Source organism: Mus musculus, chromosome 16 (genome assembly GCF_000001635.26).
Source record: "Mus musculus strain C57BL/6J chromosome 16, GRCm38.p6 C57BL/6J".
NCBI lineage: Eukaryota > Metazoa > Chordata > Mammalia > Rodentia > Muridae > Mus > Mus musculus.
Genome location: NC_000082.6, coordinates 11,853,110 through 11,874,896, shown reverse-complemented (window position 1 = coordinate 11,874,896; position 21,787 = coordinate 11,853,110). Strand labels below are relative to the sequence as shown.

Sequence of the window (21,787 nt, the reverse complement as noted above, 5' to 3'; positions counted from 1 at the left end):
GTGTCCTTCCATGCTCCACTGGGAAGGTACCAAAGGTTCTGTTTACTGTATGTTGCTTGATTTGTATAAAACTTTATTATTCTTTTCTTTATTATCCTTTTTAATATTTAACTCTTTATTGGTTCTTTGTGACTTTCACATTACAAATCCCAATCCCACTCACCTCCCCATCCCCTCATCCCCACCTTCCCTGCCTGCCCCTGAAAAGAAAAAAAAAATCTAGTTGTAGAAGCTGTGTCACAGTGTGTCCCACAATAAATCACACTTCTTTACTTGAAAATGTTCATTGCACTGAGTCATTGGTCTGGTTCCAGGCCTCTGGCTCCTCTACACTATCAATACTGTATCCTCACAGGGACTCCTCTCAGATATCCTGTTGTTGCCCTGTGTCACAGAGATCCTGCAGCTTCGGATCTGCAGGACCCACCCCTTCATACAGTCCAGCAATCCAGAGATGGGGTAGATGTCTCCAGGGAACCAACTTAAAAGCCCTGGATCCAGGCCTAGGTTGTATGTGTGTTGGTCAGCCCACTGGATCTCCCAAGCCCACACGACCAGGGAGACTCTCTAGCACTGCCTCAACCAGGTCATCCAGTGCTGCAGCTGGCAAGGGGCAGAGCAAGTTCACTTGCTCTCATGCCCTCAGAGCTAGCTCACCCCCCACCATGCCAGCAGGGCTGCTGTTGAGGTGTCAGTTGAGGTATAGGGCCCACTCTCCTTAGTGTTACAGCCAATAATGCACAGGGCCAGCTCTTGAGCATCCATGACACCATGGCCATTTCTCTCACCCAGCGCAGATGGCAAGGGGTGAGGTTAAAGAGGGCATCTCTCCCTTGCCCACATCATCACATGGCCTGTGAGTGGCAGGGCTAGCTCTCCTACTCTCACACCCTCAGGACTGCCTCATCCACAACTCCTGCAGCCTGGGCCAGCTCTAATGTGCTTCCTACACAAGGTGCTGGGCTGCTCTCCAGAGTGCTACAGCTGGAGAGGGGCAGGGCCAGGTCTCCCATGATGCCCAGGCGAAGGGTAGGACCAGTTCTACACAGCCCTCAAATATCAACATGGTCCCAAGCGGCAGGCTAGACTAGGGACATCTTTCTGACTTGTGATATTAACAGATCCCCCCGTCCCTATCCCCACCTTGGCTGCTGCAGGGCCATGGGCACAGACATGGCCTTGGTGGCAGCACAGGCCAGGACCTCACTGTGGCATGAGGTGGCATCACTGTCTTCTCACATCAAATGGTTTGCCTCTCCTCATTGTCCCTACATTCTTCTGCTATTTCCCTTTCTCCATCTCGTCACAAGTTATTTGCTCATCTTCGTGGCACCCAGGGCTTCTGGGTATCTGGGGTCCTCTCAAGAATGATCTCGGGAGTGCTATGCCCTACCCATGCCAATGTGGCACTGGGCCAGGGTTGTCTGAGGCTTGCTACCCACCCAGGCCACATGGCACCAGACAGGGGTCATCCCAGGCATGGTGTGCCAATCCTGGGCTGTGTGGTGCTGGACTTCATTTATTATCTTACTGTGGTGAAATACTATTTTTACAATATATAAATATTTTCATGAAGAAATTTTGTATTAAGCCAGGCCTGGTAGTGTGCTCTCTATATAACTCAACTACCCAGGAAGCTGAGGCAAGAGGATTGCAGGGTTTTCCTAGGCTTCTGAGTGAGTTCCAGGCTACCCTAAGCAACTAAGTGAAGTTCTGTCTCAGTCAAAAGAGATGTGGGGCTTGGAGTGGCTGTGCGCCTGCTTGGCTGTGTGGTCCAGGGCCAGTTGTGGAAGGTAGGAGAAGGGACTTTGTGTTAATCAGTAGAAGCTGGAAATTTTGTGTGGATAACTCCCCCCCCCCCTCAGTCTTTTCCTTCCTTTTCTCAGAAGCACGTAAGAGCACATTTGATAGCACAGTAAGGCTCCTTGGTACCTCAGCCAGTTACAGTTTATTAATTGTATCCCTTCCATTGGCTAATGGTACAGACGCAACACTGAGCAGCTAGGAGTGCCTGGGTGCTGCCATGAGAATAAGCTGTAGCCTTAAGATACAAACTTAAATGAATCTTGTCTAATGACATGTATGATTTGAAAACTGGTAGAACCTGATTAAACTTGATCTGCTAGCAGCGTGGCATCAGGTCACCATGTGAGTAATGTTTATGCCTGTGAAGTTTGATATCAGTGAATTTACATACCTCAAGTAATTAGGGGAAGATAATGAAAGCATTAACAATGGAAAGGATTTTGGTTCCATGAATTTTCTGAGACTATATGAAAGCAAATGTATCCAATCAAAGGGGTACATAACTTCCATGAGTCCCACTTTGTGTCCTCCTCCTGTTGGGGACACAGTTCCTGTAACAGGATGCCATCCTTGAGAATGCCTGTAGTCGCAGCCAGTGCCTTCATTGTTGACTGTTGAACTTCCTCCCGTCTACCTCATGAGAGTGCTGTGATTACAGGTATGTGCCATCATGCCCAATTTTACGCATTATTGGGACTGAACCCTGGGTGTGTGCTAGGCAAGTCCTCTGCCAACTGAGTTACATTCCAGCTCACAGGAGTTACTATCGATGAGAGAGAAAAATTCCAGGGAACAAAGTAGAAACAGGGTCTTGTTCCATTTCTCATTTTAACAGAGGCTATTTTGTCTGAAAATGAAGCCCAACCATTTGGAAACTAGAAGCAAGCTTACTACACTGACTACAGAGTTACTCATAGTTTCCAAATGTTTCCTAAGAAGTCATTTAGTCATTTCAGAAAATGCAATTGGCCTTGATTGATTGCTGACTTTTCCAAAAGCCTACGTAGCCAGCAGGATTTGAGAAGGACTAGCTATAGAAGTTCCGAGTGTTCTGGCTGGGATGGGAGGTGCCTTGCACGGGTACTTGTGCTTAACCATGAGTCTCTAGCTTGGCGTTGTTGTAGGAGTTTGTAGAGCATCTGGGACTGTGACTTAATGTGGAGAGGTGGATTGCTGGACGCCAGACTTAAAAGTGGTGTCTGCTTCTGGCTCTGGTCCTCCTTCAGGTCTCCTCTAAGTGTCCATTAGAGAAGCCATTGCTACAAGCTCCTACCACCATGACCAGTCCACTCCAGCCTCCACACCTTCCCCATCATGACAGACTGTGTCCCCTGATCTCTGGACCCGAACCAGCCTTTCTTCCTCTTACTATTCCTGTCAGCCACTGTCATAGCCATAACAAGAGCAAGTGACACATGGCATTGGAGCACTGCTGAGGTAGCTGCCCTGTCAGGAAATGCAGTGTTTGTCTCTCTGTGCAGATGCGCAAACCCTCAGCTCACCCTGCCCAGCACCACTCAGCAGATAGCCTCCGTGTTCACAGCCAAGGCCCAGCTTCCTGGCACTGCATGCATTAACAGTTTCTGCAAGATGAGCCCTTTCATATGCTGCCCTCCACTGGGCCTAACCTGCATGAAGACAGGTAAAGAGGGACCAATATGGGAAAGACCTGCATTTTTCCCTGAATTTGATGGCAGCCTGTCCGAGATGGGTGCTCATTTGCATCTAGACCACTGAGTGCAAAGTGGTCTCTCCCTCAATGACACCAGTGCAGAGCCTTGTGGTAAATATGGAAAGGGTGATCTGGGTCGCCCTGCCAGCCCTTGGCCACATGGGCATTAGCTGGTTTTGGTTAATAGGAAGGCAGTGACTTGGGAGTTGCTACTCTTTGTTTAATAGACTGAGACAGCAGTACTCAAAATTGGCACATTTAAATTTTTCACTTATCAGTAAATTAAAAGCAGCCCCTAGAGTCCTTCATCTAGGTCTCTCTAAACACTTGCCACATGGTGTAGGGATTGGCAGCACTTGTGAAGAAAAGCAGCTTTGTCATTGTGCCCATATCTGCTGAGGAAGGGCCCTGCTGCAACCCCAACATAAACAAACAACAGCAAAGCCTGGCCATCATTGCACAGTCCCCAGATGCCACTGAGGACAGCGTGAGCATCTCCCACTGCAGCATCACCACCCTAAACTCTGCTCATTTTGAAACACGCAGCATCACTTTTACTTGTGAAGAACAAATACAGCAGCCAGTTTTGGTCACTGTTAATGGTGTTCATAGTGGACATTTGTCCTTGACTCCCTAGCACATTTGCTTCTTTCACATCTGAGGAGTTTCCTTCTAGGTGTAGTCCGAGAGGGAAGCAGAGACCACCAGCCAGATGGCCAAGACATGGCTCATACCTGTGACTCTGTCTCAGCCAGCCAGACCCACATGACTGTCCATCCCTATCATGGAGGGACGTGGTAGCTACCTGTGCTTTCCTGGCCAAGATCACTGTGGCCAGGATCAGCATCTGGTGTGAATCTCCAGCGTGTCCGTGGCTCAAGCTCGGGTTCTGTGCCCAGGCATATTTCTCCCTGGGGACAGTATTCATTGGCTGGAAGGGTGGGGAGGACTACCTCTGTGTTCAACCTCAACTTGGCTCTTCAGCTTTACACTCACACCTCGTACTCCTTTGATAAGTTGCTTCTCTGTATGAACTAGCCAGATTCAACAACATAGAGTCCAACCAATAAAAACTTGCAGCCATATCTTCTGTTCACATCCTAAACTACCTTGCAGGGCAAGCTCTTGTTCCCGTACTTTCTGCTATGTGCAGCTGTCTGTTGTACCAGGCTTCTCTCCTTAGAGCCTCTTCCTGTTTGCAGACATGCTGCTACACCCTGGACCACAGGGTGTGTCCTGTTTCCCATCACCTAGTGTTATTTTATAGAACTTGTGGATGTGAGCTCTGTGCCAGTACACCCAGTGCGAGTACCACCCAGCCACCCCCCAGCTCCTTTGGTGAGCCTTTTGGTTCATATGCGATCTGCGTTTCCTCCTTACTCAGCCTGTGCCATGAGCTTCGGAGGAGCGAGGGATAGTCCTCACTCACCAGACCGGCCCCACTGCTTACCTCTCCCACCGTGTTTATGAAGGTGAGGACCCAGAGCACTGACCACACTGTTGTCCATACCTGCCGAATGGGCAGTCACCTCTGTAAATTGTTGTCATCCCGGCAGCAATGAAGATATTACAAGACACACTTGATGCCCTTCCCTTTGGCCTCAGGACTATTGAAGCAGGGCACCTCAATAAATTGGGATTTTTCCAAGACCCTCTCCTGGGGGAAGGTGAGGTCTGATGTTCTGGTATTGGACAGAAATGGGACTTGTCTCCCAGAAAGGGATTTAACACAGCATTGACAACTTGTCTGACCACCCTGTAGAAAGACTGGAGCCAGACAGTGATGGGCAAGACCACACCTTGACCTGCTTAGCCATGCCTATTTCTTATCTTGTATAAACCTAAATCTCACAGCAGGACCTTGAAGATGGACTTGGGGTGGAGTGTAGGGTCACTGGATCTTTTGTGTCTCTTCTCAATATGGCCACATGGAAGGGATCTTCTTTCTCTGCTTTCAATGTTACCTGTTTGTTTAATTGGCCTATTGAGGATGGATGGCCAAACTCAGCGTGTTAGGATCTCCAGAGCCCAGAAGCAAAACAGAGCTAACAACCGTGCCTCACCTGTATGAGGCATTGCTGTGGGATGAAAGTGCAGCATCAATGTCACACGGTCCTGATTGAACAAACATGGAAAGCAGTCTCCTTTATCCATGGGCAGTTGGGAGGATTAGCCAAAATAATGACTGGGAGATGCATAGCACAACATTTGGTAGGCAGTGAGCCCTTCAGAAACTAATGGCCACAGCAGTAGATTTTCTTGCATCCTTTCCATCCTGAAGGCCTCTGAAGTAGTTCTTTTGCTTTGTCTCTGTGAGGTTTGGGATGGCCAGGTTGGGGCAGAGGAGTTTATCAGAAAAGTTTTAATGCCATGGACTAACAGATAACATACTGAAGGCCCCCAGGAGAGTTCAAGCCTAGCACTAGATAGACAAAATGGCAAGTCGGAGAGGATTGGAGCCCATGTGGCAGAAGAGGGAGCCTTTTTATGTGTTTTGAGGGTTAGGGACATTCACAGAAAGAGCCTGCAGCCAGGCTCTCTGATTCCCAGGCAGGAGGTAGGGAAGCAGATGGGGACCTGGATGTGGCACCTTCTGATATTACCTCACTTCCTGGGTGAAAGGTCATGGCTCCTGCAAGGCTGGCACACAATGAAGTGTCCAGGAGAGACTGCATGTCAGTATTTGTTGCAGGAAATATTTTTTAAAAATGCAATTCACACTGCCCTGGCAGGCCCCAGCAGGCCAGCTGGCCAGGCACTGACAGGCATAGCCAGCCTTTCTCATCTCGTGGAGACTCTGACTCATAGCTCTGAAATCTCTCTACCTAATTCACTAAGTTCCCACCATCGGGTCGTTACCACTCCAGCCCCATGCTTCAAAATTTCCAGTGCCCTTTGGGGTGCACTTCTGATAGACCCATGCTTTGCTGCTGTACCTTTCTCTCTGAAGGAAAACACCACTCAAACTTAGCTCAGAGTCAATGATAACTCAATCAGTGGGTGCAACAACTAGAATGCTAATCTTGTAATCCATATAAATCTAAATCCTCCAGTGGCAAGTCCTGGTGGATTCACCATCTAAACCGGGGGTCACTAGTAGCTACATCTTGTCTTCCCATTGTCTCCTCTTCCCTTCTCCCTCCAACGAAGAAATCCCACCTCCTCACCGAGTGATTGGTTACTTTATTCACTAGAGGAAGGTTCACAAGAAGTCACCTGAGTACCTGACTCATTCTTCAGTCCAGACAGCCCCTCCTGGGAAAGGGGAATTAGCATCAAAATACAAACAGCACCAGGGCCATCCACAACAAGTATTTTGGGGGGAAATCTGCTACAAACAGTGGCAAGATTCAGGTATTCTACTCCTAATGGTTTCTGTGTTCTGCCTACTGTACCTGAAGATAGATAGGTATTCAAATCACAGAGGCTAAACAGTCAGACAGTCCTAAAGCCAAGTGCTGTTTAAGAGTGGATGCCATGATAGTGTCTGGGACTTTTTTGAGCATCTGTTTCCTTACCTGCAGACTGGGGTGTTACTGTCCACATCCCTGGGTTACCAGGAGGCTGAATGGGATTTTGTGTTACAGGACCTGGCGTGCAGATGAGTACTGGCAGTCATGGGTGATGTCATTGTTGTCCTTTATCTTCATTTGACACTCCGCTGGGCCATATGGTGATATCCCTTTTTCTGCAGGAAGTAGGTATGAGATATAAAAAGAATCTTTACCATCTCTTTGCCCTTGTAGCTCATAGTCCAGACATCCCAGAAGCTTGCATGAAGAAACAGTGCCAAGGAAGCACTGGATTCGATTCACCTGAATGACTTCTGCCCTGTGTTGCGACTGTTGTGCTCTGTTTTAGAGCCCCAGCTATCACTCAAATTTATTTGAAAATAGTCTTCAGTCAAATGCTCTGACACACCACCAACACCTGTAAATAATGAGTGTTTTCTCCTGACATCATCTGTCAGTGTGTGATGGGGACTCATTACCTTTAAATGGTTCTCATTAGGACTGGTTTACAGATTATCCTCAAGGAAGGAAACCTGTCACATATGCACACAGTTGCTCATGACTCCTGTGCCACAGAGAGCCAGCCGGCAGCAGGGTGGAGGTGGGCAGGAGAGAGCCTCAAGGACCTCAGTTGACCTTCCTTGGCAGTGTCCTCGGTACAGATGTGAGGTGTGTAAATGGGATGGATGCATGTGTGAGTCTGAAGTTCTGTCTTTAAGATTCTGGACATGCAAACATGTCCCGGAAAGACAGCCGGACGTGGGTGTTTATTTCCCACCATGGTAAGGTCTGGTGTACAACTATTAAGTAGGCAAACTCTGTAAGCAGAATGGCATTATAGTGTGCCCTCCTCTCCCAGTGACGCTTCCTTGGATTTGAACTTTGGAATCCTGTCCTGCTCTAAATCCAGTGACTCTCTAGCCTGCTGTTCTAGGGACCACTGTGGCTTATGGCTGAAAGGTATAAAATGTCTTAATTGTGGGCACATACACAATTCTCTTGGTGTAAATAGCAAGGTTCTTTTGGGTCTACATTGTAGTTTGCAATGATATGTGCCTTATAGAACATTGAACCAAAATTGCCAGCTGTGAGCCAAGGAAGATCACTGTTCAGCATGCTGTCGCGATGTACTTACTGGGTGACCTGGGTTGATGTCTTTGAGTTATACCATGGGAATTGAAGATACACTCTACACTTGCCTGGGCACCTCTCCTGTTTCCTCACAGATCCTGGGATGCTCATTTGCCTTATATGCACAGGTAGCCCATGCCTGTTCTCCATTACTGTAACACTCGATATGACTTATCATGTCTAGTACTCTATAAACATTATGTGGAGCTACTGTGCTGCATTTGGGTAGGATGTAAGGACAGGTAGAGGGAACTTGTTAGACACATTAAGGTCCAGATGCAGGTTAAAACTTTTTTTTTTTTTTTCATTTTTTTTTATTAGGTATTTAGCTCATTTACATTTCCAATGCTATACCAAAAGTCCCCCTTACCCACCCACCCCCACTCCCCTACCCACCCACTCCCCCCCTTTGGCCCTGGCGTTCCCCTGTACCGGGGCACACAAAGTCTGCGTGTCCAATGGGCCTCTCTTTCCAGTGATGGCCGACTAGGCCATCTTTTGATACATATGCAGCTAGAGTCAAGAGCTCAGGGGTACTGGTTAGTTCATAATGTTGTTCCACCTATAGGGTTGAAGATCCCTTTAGCTCCTTGGGTACTTTCTCTAGCTCCTCCATTGGGAGCCCTGTGATCCATCCATTAGCTGACTGTGAGCATCCACTTCTGTGTTTGCTAGGCCCCGACATAGTCTCACAAGAGACAGCTACATCTGGGTCCTTTCAGTAAAATCTTGCTAGTGTATGCAATGGTGTCAGCATTTGGAAGCTGATTATGGGGTGGATCCCTGGATATGGCAGTCTCTACATGGTCCATCCTTTCATCTCAGCTCCATACTTTGTTTCTGTAACTCCTTCCATGGGTGTTTTGTTCCCACTTCTAAGGAGGGGCATAGTGTCCACACTTCAGTCTTCATTTTTCTTGAGTTTCATGTGTTTAGGAAATTGTATCTTATATCGTGGGTATCCTAGGTTTTGGGCTAGTATCCACATATCAGTGAGTACATATTGTGTGAGTTCCTTTGTGATTGTGTTACCTCACTCAGGATGATGCTCTCCAGGTCCATCCATTTGGCTAGGAATTTCATAAATTCATTCTTTTTAATAGCTGAGTAGTACTCCATTGTGTAGATGTACCACATTTTCTGTATCCATTCCTCTGTTGAGGGGCATCTGGGTTCTTTCCAGTTTCTGGCTATTATAAATAAGGCTGCTATGAACATAGTGGAGCATGTGTCCTTCTTACCAGTTGGGGGTTCTTCTGGATATATGCCCAGGAGAGGTATTGCTGGATCCTCCGGTAGTACTATGTCCAATTTTCTGAGGAACCGCCAGACTGATTTCCAGAGTGGTTGTACAAGCCTGCAATCCCACCAACAATGGAGGAGTGTTCCTCTTTCTCCACATCCTCGCCAGCATCTGCTGTCACCTGAATTTTTGATCTTAGCCATTCTCACTGGTGTGAGGTGGAATCTCAGGGTTGTTTTGATTTGCATTTCCCTAATGATTAAGGATGTTGAACATTTTTTCAGGTGCTTCTCTGCCATTCGGTATTCCTCAGGTGAGAATTCTTTGTTCAGTTCTGAGCCCCATTTTTTAAGGGGGTTATTTGATTTTCTGAGGTCCACCTTCTTGAGTTCTTTATATATGTTGGATATTAGTCCCCTATCTGATTTAGGATAGGTAAAGATCCTTTCCCAGTCTGTTGGTGGTCTTTTTGTCTTATAGACAGTGTCTTTTGCCTTGCAGAAACTTTGGAGTTTCATTAGGTCCCATTTGTCAATTCTCGATCTTACAGCACAAGCCATTGCTGTTCTGTTCAGGAATTTTTCCCCTGTGCCCATATCTTCAAGGCTTTTCCCCACTTTCTCCTCTATAAGTTTCAGTGTCTCTGGTTTTATGTGAAGTTCCTTGATCCACTTAGATTTGACCTTAGTACAAGGAGATAAGTATGGATCGATTCGCATTCTTCTACATGATAACAACCAGTTGTGCCAGCACCAATTGTTGAAAATGCTGTCTTTCTTCCACTGGATGGTTTTGGCTCCCTTGTCGAAGATCAAGTGACCATAGGTGTGTGGGTTCATTTCTGGGTCTTCAATTCTATTCCATTGGTCCACTTGTCTGTCTCTATACCAGTACCATGCAGTTTTTATCACAATTGCTCTGTAGTAAAGCTTTAGGTCAGGCATGGTGATTCCACCAGAGGTTCTTTTATCCTTGAGAAGAGTTTTTGCTATCCTCGGTTTTTTGTTATTCCAGATGAATTTGCAAATTGCTCCTTCTAATTCGTTGAAGAATTGAGTTGGAATTTTAATGGGGATTGCATTGAATCTGTAGATTGCTTTTGGCAAGATAGCCATTTTTACAATGTTGGTCCTGCCAATCCATGAGCATGGGAGATCTTTCCATCTTCTGAGATCTTCTTTAATTTCTTTCTTCAGGGACTTGAAGTTTTTATCATACAGATCTTTCACTTCCTTCGTTAGAGTCACGCCGAGATATTTTATATTATTTGTGGCTATTGAGAAGGGTGTTGTTTCCCTAATTTCTTTCTCAGCCTGTTTATTCTTTGTGTAGAGAAAGGCCATTGACTTGTTTGAGTTAATTTTATATCCAGCTACTTCACCGAAGCTGTGTATCAGGTTTAGGAGTTCTCTGTTGGAATTTTTAGGGTCACTTATATATACTATCATATCATCTGCAAAAAGTGATATTTTGACTTCCTCTTTTCCAATTTGTATCCCCTTGATCTCCTTTTGTTGTCGAATTGCTCTGGCTAATACTTCAAGTACTATGTTGAAAAGGTAGGGAGAAAGTGGGCAGCCTTGTCTAGTCCCTGATTTTAGTGGGATTGCTTCCAGCTTCTCTCCATTTACTTTGATGTTGGCTACTGGTTTGCTGTAGATTGCTTTTATCATGTTTAGGTATTGGCCTTGAATTCCTGATCTTTCCAGAACTTTTATCATGAATGGGTGTTGGATCTTGTCAAATGCTTTTTCTGCATCTAACGAGATGATCATGTGGTTTTTGTCTTTGAGTTTGTTTATATAATGGATTACATTGATGGATTTTCGTATATTAAACCATCCCTGCATCCCTGGAATAAAACCTACTTGGTCAGGATGGATGATTGCTTTAATGTGTTCTTGGATTCGGTTAGCGAGAATTTTATTAAGAATTTTTGCATCGATGTTCATAAGAGAAATTGGTCTGAAGTTCTCTATCTTTGTTGGATCTTTCTGTGGTTTAGGTATCAGAGTAATAGTGGCTTCATAAAATGAGTTGGGTAGAGTACCTTCTACTTCTATCTTGTGAAAAAGTTTGTGCAGAACTGGAGTTAGATCTTCTTTGAAGGTCTGATAGAACTCTGCACTAAACCCATCTGGTCCTGGGCTTTTTTTGGCTGGGAGACTATTAATAACTGCTTCTATTTCTTTAGGGGATATGGGACTGTTTAGAAGGTCAACTTGATCCTGATTCAACTTTGGTACCTGGTATCTGTCCAGAAATTTGTCCATTTCGTCCAGGTTTTCCAGTTTTGTTGAGTATAGCCTTTTGTAGAAGGATCTGATGGTGTTTTGGATTTCTTCAGGATCTGTTGTTATGTCTCCCTTTTCATTTCTGATTTTGTTAATTAGGATTTTGTCCCTGTGCCCTTTAGTGAGTCTAGCTAAGGGTTTATCTATCTTGTTGATTTTCTCAAAGAACCAACTCCTCGTTTGGTTAATTCTTTGAATAGTTCTTCTTGTTTCCACTTGGTTGATTTCACCCCTGAGTTTGATTATTTCCTGCCGTCTACTCCTCTTGGGTGAATTTGCTTCCTTTTTTTCTAGAGCTTTTAGATGTGTTGTCAAGCTGCTAGTATGTGCTCTCTCCCGTTTTTTCTTGAAGGCACTCATAGCTATGAGTTTCCCTCTTAGAAATGCTTTCATTGTGTCCCAAAGGTTTGGGTACGTTGTGGCTTCATTTTCATTAAACTCTAAAAAGTCTTTAATTTCTTTCTTTATTCCTTCCTTGACCAAGGTATCATTGAGAAGAGTGTTGTTCAGTTTCCATGTGAATGTTGGCTTTCTGTTATTTATTTTGTTATTGAAGATCAGCCTTAGTGCATGGTGATCTGATAGGATACATGGGACAATTTCAATATTTTTGAATCTGTTGAGGCCTGATTTGTGACCTATTATGTGGTCAATTTTGGAGAAGGTACCATGAGGTGCTGAGAAGAAGGTATATCCTTTTGTTTTAGGATAAAATGTTCTGTAGATATCTGTCAGATCCATTTGTTTCATCACTTCTGTTAGTTTCAGTGTGTCCCTGTTTAGTTTCTGTTTCCATGATCTGTCCATTGGTGAAAGTGGTGTGTTGAAGTCTCCCACTATTATTGTGTGAGGCGCAATGTGTGCTTTGAGCTTTACTAAAGTTTCTTTAGTGAATGTGGCTGCTCTTGTATTTGGAGCATAGATATTCAGAATTGAGAGTTCCTCTTGGAGGATTTTACCTTTGATGAGAATGAAGTGTCCCTCCTTGTCTTTTTTGATGACTTTGGGTTGGAAGTCAATCTTATCAGATATTAGGATGGCTACTCCTGCTTGTTTCTTCATACCATTTGCTTGGAAAATTGTTTTCCAGCCTTTCATTCTGAGGTAGTGTCTATCTTTTTCTCTGAGATGAGTTTCCTGTAAGCAGCAAAATGTTGGGTCTTGTTTGTGTAGCCAGTTTGTTAGTCTATGTCTTTTTATTGGCGAGTTGAGACCATTGATGTTAAGAGATATTAAGGAAAAGTAATTGTTGCTTCCTGTTATTTTAGTTGTTAAAGGTGGCATTCTGTTCTTGTGGCTGTCTTCTTTTAGGTTTGTTGAGGGATTACCTTCTTGTTTTTTCTAGGGCGTTGTTCCCGTTCTTGTATTGGTTTTTTTCTGTTATTATCCTTTGAAGGGCTGGATTCGTGGAGAGATAATGCGTGAATTTGGTTTTGTCGTGGAATACTTTGGTTTCTCCCTCTATGATAATTGAGAGTTTGGCTGGGTATAGTAGCCTGGGCTGCAGTTTGTGTTCTCTTAGTGTCTGTATAACATCTGTCCAGGCTCTTCTGGCTTTCATAGTCTCTGGTGAAAAATCTGGTGTAATTCTGATAGGCTTGCCTTTATATGTTACTTGACCTTTTTCCCTTACTGCTTTTAGTATTCTATCTTTATTTAGTGCATTTGATGTTCTGATTATTATGTGTCGGGGGGAATTTCTTTTCTGGTCCAGTCTATTTGGAGTTCTGTAGGCTTCTTGTATGTTCATATGCATCTCATTCTTTAGATTTGGGAAGTTTTCTTCAATAATTTTGTTGAAGATGTTTGCTGGACCTTTGAGTTGAAAATCTTCATTCTCATCCACTCCTATTATCCGTACGTTTGGTCTTCTTATTGTGTCCTGGATTTCCTGGATATTTTGAGTTAGGATCTTTTTGCATTTTCCATTTTCTTTGATTGTTGTGCCGATGTTCTCTATGGAATCTTCTGCACCTGAGATTCTCTCTTCCATCTCTTGTATTCTGTTGCTGATGCTCAAATCTATGGTTCCAGATTTCTTTCCTAGGGTTTCTATCTCTAGTGTTGCCTCGCTTTGAGTTTTCTTTATTGTGTCTACTTCCCTTTTTAGGTCTAGTATGGTTTTGTTCATTTCCATCACCTGTTTGTATGTTTTTTCCTCTTTTTCTGTAAGGACTTCTACCTGTTTGATTGTGTTTTCCTGTTTTTCTTTAAGGACTTGTAACTCTTTAGCAGTGTTCTCCTGTATTTCTTTAAGTGATTTATTAAAGTCCTTCTTGATGTCCTCTACCATCATCATGAGATATGCTTTTAAATCTAGGTCTAGGTTCTCAGGTGTGTTGGGGTTCCCTGGACTGGGCGAAGTGGGTGTGCTGGGTTCTGGTGATGGTGAGTGGTCTTGGTTCCTGTTAGTAAGATTCCTCCGTTTACCTTTCGCCATCTGGTAATCTCTGGAGTTAGTAGTTATAGTTGACTCTGTTTAGAGATTGTTCTTCTGGTGATTCTGTTACCGTCTATCAGCAGACCTGGGAGACAGATTCTCTCCTCTGAGTTTCAGTGCTCAGAGCACTCTCTGCTGGCAAGCTCTCTTACAGGGAAGGTGCGCAGATATCTTGTATTTGGACCTCCTCCTGGCCGAAGAAGAAGGCCCAAAACAGGACCTTTCTCAGACACTGTGTTGCTTTGGCAGTTCCCAGGTGGTACAGACTCTCACCTAAGCAGACTAAATTCCTAAGTTCCTTGGAGTCCCGGGACCAAGATGGCGACCGCTGCTGCTGTGGCTTAGGCCGCCTCCCCAGCCGGGCGGGCACCTGTCCTCCGGTCCGGAAGGTGGTCGGCTGTCCCCGGCCCACACAGGGTGCTGCCTCAGCGCCTCTGTGCTTCTGCCTGTTCCAGAAGCTGTCAGGTTCTCTGGCGCACCCTCTCACCTGTTCAGACTAATTTCCTAAGTTCGGCGGGTCCCGGACCAAGATGGCGACCGCTGCTGCTGTGGCTTAGGCCGCCTCCCCAGCCGGGCGGGCACCTGTCCTCCGGTCCGGACGGTGGCTGGCTGTCCCCGGCCCACAAAGGGTGCTGCCTCAGTGCCTCTGTGCTTCCGCCTGTTCCAGAAGCTGTCAGGTTCTCTGGCGCACCCTCTCACCTGTTCAGACTAATTTCCTAAGTTCGGCGGGTCCCGGACCAAGATGGCGACCGCTGCTGCTGTGGCTTAGGCCGCCTCCCCAGCCGGGCGGGCACCTGTCCTCCGGTCCGGAAGGTGGCCGGCTGTCCCCGGCCCACACAGGGTGCTGCCTCAGCGCCTCTGTGCTTCTGCCTGTTCCAGAAGCTGTCAGGTTCTCTGGCGCACCCTCTCACCTGTTCAGACTAATTTCCTAAGTTCGGCGGGTCTCGGACCAAGATGGCGACCGCTGCTGCTGTGGCTTAGGCCGCCTCCCCAGCCGGGCGGGCACCTGTCCTCCGGTCCGGACGGTGGCTGGCTGTCCCCGGCCCACAAAGGGTGCTGCCTCAGCGCCTCTGTGCTTCCGCCTGTTCCAGAAGCTGTCAGGTTCTCTGGCGCACCCTCTCACCTGTTCAGACTAATTTCCTAAGTTCGGCGGGTCCCCAGGTTAAAACTTTTTAAGGAAAACCTGTTTGTATGTGTTTGATTTTATCTATGGGCATTAAAGCCATAGCTACAAAGGGCTGACAATATGCCGTTGAACCTGGACTTTATATCACAATACCTCACATGTATCTTCCAAAGTTGCTGATTGTGTCCATTGTTTGCCTATAAAAATGAGGGAACTAATGCTGTTATATCAACCATAACCTTCTCAAAGGTGTTGTATGCATTTCGAAAGAGTCCTCAAATCACAGCAAGGCTACACATATAGCTTCCATTGAAGTTCTGTGAGAGGGTCGCCCTGACAGATTGCTAGTGAGGCATGCAAATACACCACTGGGGTAGTGTTCAGGAGAAGAACATAATGTCAAGGTAGAAGTAAGTAACACAGCATTGCAATAGGATAAGAAAAAGAAATTAATCAGAAGCTCAGACTGTGACACGAGTTTTCTTAATGATGTCACGCCCTGCTCTCGGACTTCTGCTTGTAAATCTGGTGGACAGAAGAGCCTGGAGCTGGTACTGCCACACCCCAGAGGTCAGGCCGTGGTTATTCATGCATTCTGAATGGTCTCTTCTTTGCTCTTCAATTGTTTACCTGGTGGGGTAGCCTCAAGTGGCTGAGTTTAATAAATCCAGTGTGCTCAGAACTGACCCAGACTGACTTATTCCCCAGTCTGACTGCAGCTTTGAGAACAGAAGGCAGTTAGTTAGTAAGGATGAAGTAGGAGCTGTCAGGATCCAGTAGAGTTTGTCTTGCGTGGTAACAGACAGCAGGAATGTTCTCTATCAAGCTCAAACGCTCATTAAACCCTGAACACAGTCGGCTTCAGGCTTCTTTCAGTCAGCTAGCATGGAAGAGACTTGAAAAGAGCCAAAGAATGCTGCTCACCACAACCTGGCTAATCTGATGTTCTTGTAATAGACACTCTTCAAGAGCAGTGATGGTTTTAGATAATGTCTAAGTTCCACGACACTCCCTTTGTGTTTGGTTTCATAAATGGAAGCTGATGTGCAGAGAGAAAACTGTTTTGAGCTTTTGGAGGCATGGGCAATGCGTAGCCTGCATTTGAATTCTCCGCCTGTGCTTTGCCTTTAGTAATCTAGGACTCTTTAGCTCTACTGTTATTATTTTATTTTATTGTCAGTGAGTTGCCTAAATGCAGACATTTCTGGTTTATTTAGTTAACAGGTCCTCCAGATCTTACTGTGAGGAATTGGACAACATTCTTTAAGAATTTTAAACATTTCAGCATATTAGAAAAACTGAAAAGCATAATGAATACCAAAAATAGTTCATAGATTAATGAATACACATGTATCTACCAGCCAACTTAGGAAATAAAACATCAATTCTGTTGAATCCTCCTGTGTGCCAGTTTCAGTTAAGGATTAAAGCCATGTGACAGAAAATCCAAATAACATTGGCATATATAAGAGGACAGCGTATTTTCCACTCAGGTAACGAGAAGTTTGGAGTTGGATATCCTGGAAGCCAAGCTGTTTAAGCTTTTGCTCATATTTGGGGTATAGCCTATATCTCCATGACTACAGAACAGTGCAGAGACTACCGCTATCACATCTGCATTCTACCAGGAACAAGCAGAAATGTCAAAAAGGGTATTTCAAGTCCTCTTATCCAAAATGCTGTAACTATCAGAGCTCATTTCTGCTGTCAACTGAGTGTAAGTCCTACAGTAAGGGTGAAGAGAAGGGTCTCTGATAGTGTGCTTACCTCTCCCTCCCAAGACTGCTGCCTGATTTATTTTATGTGTAGGGATTCCACAGAAATATATATATGCTTGTTCTATATTTTTTTTTTTTTTCGAGACAGGGTTTCTCTGTGTAGCCCTGGATGTCCTAGAACTCACTCTGTAGACCAGGCTGGCCTCAAACTCAGAAATCCGCCTGCCTTTGCCTCCCAAGTGCTGAGATTAAAGGTGTGCGCCTCCACCGCTTGTTCTATATTTTTATTTATTTTTATTTTTTTCTATATTTTTAAACCTCACAAAATGAATCAGTATCCTGAGTGTCCTTCCACAGTTTGTTTCAGTGTTCCTCTGGTTCTTGTCTTGTTGTGGTGGTGGAGAATTCCAGCATAGGACCTCTTCCACGCTGCTGCCGCCTCTGCCTCCACCGCCGCCACCGCCACTGCTGCCACACACAGTGCTGCTGCAGACTCTCATTTGTTCTTATACCCATGAGCTTCAGCTTTTAGAATAATCATTAGGAATGGAGGAGGTGGGCCAGTTCATCCCAATGTTCAGCATTCCTGAATATCACTGTATTTTCTCTTCAAAATGGTATATGCTGGCAAGGGTGCACACTGGCCATTTTCTTGCTAACACTTGGAAATGCTAGGTGTTTTGTTGCCACCAGTCTCTGGAGTGTGAGGTGGCACTGTATTGCATGTTGGTTTTAGCTTCACTGACCTATATGTAAAATGAATTCTAGGGTGGACAGACGTTGGCCACAGGACTTGGAGAAATCAAGATAGTATTGACCAGGAAGCTGCCACCTTCCTAGCTGGCTCTCGTAGTACCCGAAGGTGCTATGCAAGAGGTGGAGGATAAAAACCATCGAATTCTTGCTCAGCAGTGACCTTCAGGAATGACTGCTGTGCCAAGATATGCCCATGAATGAGCCATGGCATGAATGTTATTAATGGGGTAACCACCTGCTTTCTCGGTGTATTTCAATCTACTACACAGGAAGAAATGCTTGTCTAGTGCTGAAAATCTGGCCAGAAACCTGATTGAAGAGCTCATAGGCCACAGGAGAACCTATTGCTATTATTTTGCTAAGTGGATATGGTATCAACCCTCCAAATTCATATCTCTCTACCCCACAGATTAGTGCAACTCTCAGATCTTATCAGAAACTTGTTTGTGCAATGTAGAGCAGTTAATGCAGGAACTCAAAACTGGTCCCAGTGCAGAGAGGGAATAAGTATCTGCAATGTGCAGCCACAAATGTGACATCTGTAATGCATGTACATGTGTACACACACACACACACACACACACACACACACAACATGGCTCAGGGACCATTGCAGAAGAGGGGGCAGAGAGATCATAATAGCCAGAGGTCAGGGAGGACCAGAGCAAACAATGTCATGTGAACATGACAGGACCACTTTAATTTATGAACACAATTGCTGTGGTTACCGACACAAGATCAAGCCAGCCAACATTCCAACATGGAGGAAGAGGGTCTTGTGGGCTCCCCACAAGTAACTGAAAATCTGTTGACAGTTGATGACTGCCAGGGCAGGGGAGCCAGAGTGTGATAGTAAGTAGGTGGACCATGCTTCCTTGGATGACAATATGCCCAGGAATATATAGGCAACACAAATTGAATCAATGGATCTTTTTTTTTTTCCTAGAAAAGAAAGTGATGTGTTGTTGGGAGGGAGTTAGGGATGGATCTTAGGAAATTACAGAGAGGAGACTGGGTGAATGATCAAAATACATTGTATATATGGATGAGTTTTTCAAAAACATTAATAGAACTACTATATATTTTTAAAAATTCTGACTGAGGATGTAGCTCAGTAGAATTCTCAGTAGTGCGTTCAGGGCCACCTCCCAGCACTGAAAAGAAGGGGACATGATTACAGAGTGCTTTCTTCACGTGTGACAGTTTTGCTAGGCTGTGCTAGCTGTCCTCCTGTCTCCATGTTCCAAGTGTTAGGATTATAGGCATGTGCCACCACTCCCGGCCTTATCTTCTGAGCCCTAGATTTTGTGCCTCTAAATTTTCTATTCACACCAATCACTCCATTCTCTAAGAGGCAGAACCTTGTCCTTTCTAAACAGAATAATTTTGATCTATTTATATTGGTTATTGCTGTTTTTCTTAGATCTAACTTTTCTTTCTTGTTAGAAGTTCTTTTTGTGGATAAGGTGCCTAATTTGCTTATTTCTATTCTAGCTGGTGCATTTTTTTGGCTTAAGAACTTACTCTTGGTGAGGAGTGATGGTACACACCCATAGTCAAAGCATGCAGGAGGCTGAGCTAGAAGATGTAGCATTTTAGGCCAGCCTAGGACACATAGCTATACTGTGTCTCTAAAATGACAGAAAGCATTTTTTTAAAAGATTTATTTATCGTATGTATGTGAGTACACTGTCACCCTCTTCAGACACACCAGAAGAGGGCATCAGATCCTATTACAGATGGTTATGAGCCACCATGTGGTTGCTGGGAATTGAACTCAGGACCTCTGAAAGAGCAGTCAGTGCTCTTAACGGCTGAGGCATCTCTCTAGCCAGTTGTTTGTTTTGTTGTTGTTGTTGTTGTTGTTTTAATGGCAAAGGACCACAGGGCTTAATGCATACCAGGCAAGCACTGTGCCACTGAGCCACATCTGCAGACCTAAGAAGTCACTCTTTGTCCTGAGGTCCTAACTTTTTAGGTTGGTATATACATGATGAGGCTTTGTCATTGTGTCTTCATTCATGAGTATCATTGCATTCTGCCCGACTATTGCCTTCCCTGATAGGTCTCTTATGCACCTGGAAATGATGTTGAACCTATAGCAGGAGAGAGACGATATTGTTTCTTTCTGGTGGGATTCTAAGCTTCCCCAAGACCATTTACCTGTACCTCAGTCCTCAGATGAACCTGTGTACAGTAGGTCCTCCGCAAGCAGCTAGAAACCTGGATCCTCAGAGTTCTCTCCACGCTGCTTACAGAAGCTCACCATGCCTAGACTGCTGAATAAACAGTGCTGAATGTGGGGCTTCAGCTTTCCTTCTGGAAAAGCAAGGCTGTCTCTGTGACCACCTCTAAGAGAAGTCCTGGCTCTGGGTCTCCATGGGCTTCCCTGGCAGGTCATCGTGGTCATTGCTGTAGAAGTTTAGGGCAGAGAGGAGACCCCAGGAAGGCAGAGTGTAGTTTTCTCCATATCTTTTTGCCTTGATCAGCCGCAGCTTGAGATGATTGTGCACTGAGCCCCATGGATCCTCTTAGCCTGACTCATCTTATTTGGGCTGGTATTGGGACCTCCATATAATGTCCTTTCCTCTTTGATGTCCCCATAATACTGAAGAGTAGCTCTTTGGGCAGAATTCTACTGTCAGATGTTAGCTTTCTTGTTTCCCCATTTCCCTTTCAGGGATTTTAGGAGGGCCTGGGATACCACTGTACCACTAATGGCTGTGCCAACTCTCAGAAAGGAATAGTGGAAGTGCCCAGCAGGGAGACAGAGGAGGGTGTTAAATGGCCACCAGTAAATCTTCTAAGTGGCTGTATTTTTATGTGTTTTGCAATTGGCAACATACATATTTTCACACCTATTTTAACTGGCATTCATAATTTTTATAATCTTGGACCGTGTATTTCTGTGATGTCTTTAGTTAGGCATTTCCTGCTATCCCAGTCTTGCCTGAGACTCTGAAATCCCAAGCTTACATTCTCAGCTCCTCCCTCAGCCTTTGTATGTGGTTTATGGCTCATCAAGATGTTCTGCGAGCTGCTGTCCCCCTGGGGAGATAGATGTACAAGAACATTATCATGCTTGCAGACATGTCCCACAGCTTTTACATTTTCCTTAAAAGTATTATGGTCATTTTTCTTTTCTCTTCTTCCTTGTATATCCATTGTATGAAATGGTGAGTTTTACTATGTTGTCACAGCACATGCTCACGTCATGCATTCTCCCTGTATTCTCCCCTATTTCCCTCCCCTCCTGCTGGTCTCCTTTGTCTTCCCAAATAGTTCCCTCTTGCTTATATAACATTTATGTGTGTCTGCTAATGTGCATGAGTGTGTGTATGTTTTCGATTTTCTTCCAAATGTCCTAATTTTATTCTTTATTTCTTAAAACTCCATTATGTATCCGTATCACATTTCTTTATGTTGATAGACATCTCAGCTAATTCCATAACTTGAGAATTGTGAATAGTGTTACAGTAAACATAGATATGCAAATATCTCTGTGGTGTGCTGACTTGGAGACTCGGGGTGCTTTAGCTGGTTCCTGGGGTACTTCTTTAGGAGGAGCCTCCATACTGACCTGTACATTGTGTGGATCAGTTTGCATTCCCATCACAGTGTATAAGGGTTCTTTAATTTGTAGATTTGTAAGAGCATTCTTTGTAATGTTTAAATCATGTTGTCTTTGGCCATAGAGAGGAGCAGAGTACAGACTCGGTGTGACTGGCACTCCACACCACGCAGTGTGCCTTGTGGCATAGCTGACTTGAGCCTGTTCCCAAAGCTCCAGCCATGTCTCTACTTATTTGCATCTTCTGCCTACAGAAGCACACGCCCACCCTGATATTTGGTGCAGATTTCTACTGGTACTCACATAAACAGATCAGGAATACCCAGCTAATTTCCCTCCTAATGAGGGGAAGCAAACAATGACAGCCATTTTCAGAACTGCCTGGAATCAAGCCTAGAGTCCTGAATCGCACTGCAGCAGTCTCCTGACCACTGCTGATGCTTCAGGCTGTCTCTCCACTCACAGCGACTCCCCTCAGGGCTCCATAAACAAGTCTGTCTCTATCCACTTGTTCCATA

At 45.0% G+C, this 21,787-nt stretch overlaps 1 protein-coding gene across 4 annotated transcripts in view; it reads left to right on the top strand.

The window, feature by feature from the left end:
* The window catches only part of Cpped1 (calcineurin-like phosphoesterase domain containing 1), a 105,793-nt gene that overhangs the window by 34,580 nt on the left and 49,426 nt on the right, over positions 1–21,787 (top strand). Inside the window, exon 5 of one of the 4 annotated variants that reach the window (XM_006522016.3) lies at positions 7,066–8,410. The exons of the other annotated variants lie outside the window; for them this stretch is intronic. The gene's annotated coding sequence lies outside the window, so the exon portion shown is untranslated. Of the gene's footprint in view, positions 1–7,065; positions 8,411–21,787 lie in introns of those variants that run through there. 4 annotated transcript variants of the gene reach the window in all.